We start from the raw sequence: 2,605 nt of genomic DNA, 5'->3' as shown, positions 1-2,605 counted from the left end.
TGGAGAGGGGCTTTACCTGGCCGCGCCGCCGCCGCCGCCGGGAGCCGTCCCTCAGGCACACGCTCGGCGCTCCAAGCCGCCCGCGCCCCGCGCCACCCCCGGCCCGCTGGCTGCGGCGTCCTCTCCCCGCTCAGGACATGGTCTCTCCCAGCGCGGCGGGCTGGCGCGGCCGCGGGCGCGCCCACTCGGCGAGGCCGGGGGGAACCGCTCGCCCCGCTCCCCGGGCTCCTCTAATGGCGGCGGCTGGAGCGGCCCAAAGCAAAATAAACCCCCATACGGCAAGGGGCCTCACGTCAGCCCAGCCTGCCGCCCTGCCGCGCGCTCATTGGCGGAGCGGCCGCCGTCCCCGCCGCCAATGAGCGCGCGCCTCTTTGGGAAGAACGGGTGATGTCATCTTCGCCGCGGAGGCGCCTCATTGTGAGGGCGCTGCAGGAAGCCCCGCCCCCTCGCGGGGCGCCGCGGGAAGCCCCGCCCCGCCTCGCGCGCGGGCTCCGCCCACTCCCCGCGCGTCGGCTCCCCTCGTAGCCGGCCCGCCGCCAACCGCCGCCAACCGCCGTCAACCGCCCCTCGGCGGCTCTCAGCCCGCGTAGACGCCGGTCTCGTTCACGCGAAGGGACGGTGGTGCTGCCGTCTACCCCGCGGCTGTGGCTTTATGCGCGTGGCTCCGGCGCCGGGGAGAACCCCGCTGCCCGGCAGACAACCAGCCCCAGCTGGAGTCAGGACAAGTCACGTTAATTATTTGTGGAGACTACAAGAGAAATTTGTCTCTGTTTACAATTAAATTAGTTTTCTGCAAACATCAAAAAAAAAAAGCTGATGGGGAAGGTAATGTGATTTGTCTTTCTCAGACGGGTTATTTGCTAAATTCTCTATTTTCCTGTCTGTGTTGAACCAGTTGGGCCCCAGTCTGCATTTTGGGAAACATACCAATAGTTAAGTATATTTAGCTAGAGCAAATACTGGGACAACTGTATTTTCTTTCACATGCCTACATATAAGATTGAGATGAACTTGGCTAAGTCATGTAAAAAGAATATTCCTTTATCTTAAAGAATCATGCCATCTTCATGATTAGAAGAACTTCAGAAAATATGTCCCTTCTTAGCATCGAGGCAAGATGACAGAAAAGCTGTCATCTAAGCGAGCAGTAGAGTGGTAAATCCTTGATGCTACTGCAACTGTTTAAGAATGGGAAATCTCCACAAATAACTGTTATAGATTAGACTTAATAAAAAAGATAAGAAAATAAAAGGAATATGTAGTTGTGGAGAAAATACCACTTCAAATTCATCCAGAATATTTCCTAAATCTGTCAAGAAACCATTTGGTGTTCACAGAAAGATATTTTCAACAAAATACAGCGCATTAGAACACCACATTAGGAGAGCGTAATACAATTTTACAACACAGGAAAGAGCTTTAATGAAACTAGACTCACGTCACTCCAAAGACCATTTTCCTGCGTAGGAAAAATTATGGCCAACTGAAAACAAAAAAAAAGATACTGAAAGAATTTTAGAAGCAAATGATTTCTATATCTGCATAGTTATTCTGCAGACTAGAAACATGCCACATAATGAAATAGGTATTTGTTGAGCATGTAGTATCTATACAGAATATGATGGCAAACAAATGGTAAAATGGAATTTGCAAATAGTTATCAGAGCTGTTAATTTCACAAGTGAATTCTAGATGTATCTCCAGTTCGGCTTTATGTAAAAAACTGTTTCCATCTTCTGCCAGGTTTACTTTGAAGGAATTTGTCTTTTGTTCTGGATTTTAAACAACAAAAGACGAATGACCTTTCAACACTTTAGAACATCGATATTTACACATATCATAGAATCATAGAATTAGTAAGGTTGGAAGGGACCTCTGGAGATCATCTAGTCCAACCTCCCTGCTCAGCAGGGTCACCTAGACCCTGCACGTTAGACAGGGTTGCATCCAGGCTGGCCTTGAAGATCTCCAGAGAAGGAGACTCCACAACCTCTCTGGGCAACCTGGTCCAGGGCTCCGTCACTCTCACAGGGAAGAAATTCCCCCTCACGCTCAGGCGGAACTTCCTGTGCTTCGATTTCTGCCCATTACCTCTTGTCCTGTCACATGGGACAACTGAAAAGAGTTTGTCCCCGTCCCCTTGACACCTTCCCTTCAGGTACTTGTACACATTGATCAGATCCCCCCTTAGTCTTCTCTTCCCCAGGCTGAAGAGGCCCAGCTCTCGCAGCCGTTCCTCATATCCTCCTCAATGCTCCAGCCCTCTGACCATCTTCGTAGCCCTATGCTGGACTCTCTCCAGTAGCTCCATGTCTCTCTTGTCCTGGGGAGGCCAGAACTGGACACAGTACTCGAGGCCTCCCCAGGGCTGAGTAGAGGGGCAGGATCACCTCCCTCCACCTGCTGGCAACAGTCTTCCTAATGCACCCCAGGACACCATTGGCCTTCTTGGCCACAAGGGCACATTGGTGGCTCATGGTCAACTTGTCATCCACCAGCACTCCCAGGTCCTTCTCTGCAGAGCTGCTCTCCAGAAGGTCAGCTCCCAGCTTCTACTGGTGCCTGCGGTTATTTCTCCCTAGGTGCAGGACCCAGCACTTGCCCT

The 2,605-nt window shown here is 51.8% G+C and overlaps 1 protein-coding gene across 1 annotated transcript in view; it reads right to left on the bottom strand.

Annotated features, from left to right (window-relative positions):
* The window catches only part of ZRANB1 (zinc finger RANBP2-type containing 1), a 47,621-nt gene extending 47,329 nt beyond the window's left edge, over positions 1-292 (bottom strand). The window contains exon 1 of the mRNA XM_085299102.1: positions 17-292. The gene's annotated coding sequence lies outside the window, so the exon portion shown is untranslated. The remainder of the gene's footprint in view (positions 1-16) is intronic.
* Positions 293-2,605: the final 2,313 nt, after the last annotated feature.

The sequence above is a fragment of the Rhea americana genome, unplaced genomic scaffold (assembly GCF_003343005.1).
Source record: "Rhea americana isolate MKP2758 unplaced genomic scaffold, rheAme1 scaffold_145, whole genome shotgun sequence".
Taxonomy (NCBI): domain Eukaryota; kingdom Metazoa; phylum Chordata; class Aves; order Rheiformes; family Rheidae; genus Rhea; species Rhea americana.
The sequence above is the reverse complement of the archived record's forward strand: the minus strand, read 5'-3'. Positions and strand labels throughout refer to the sequence as shown.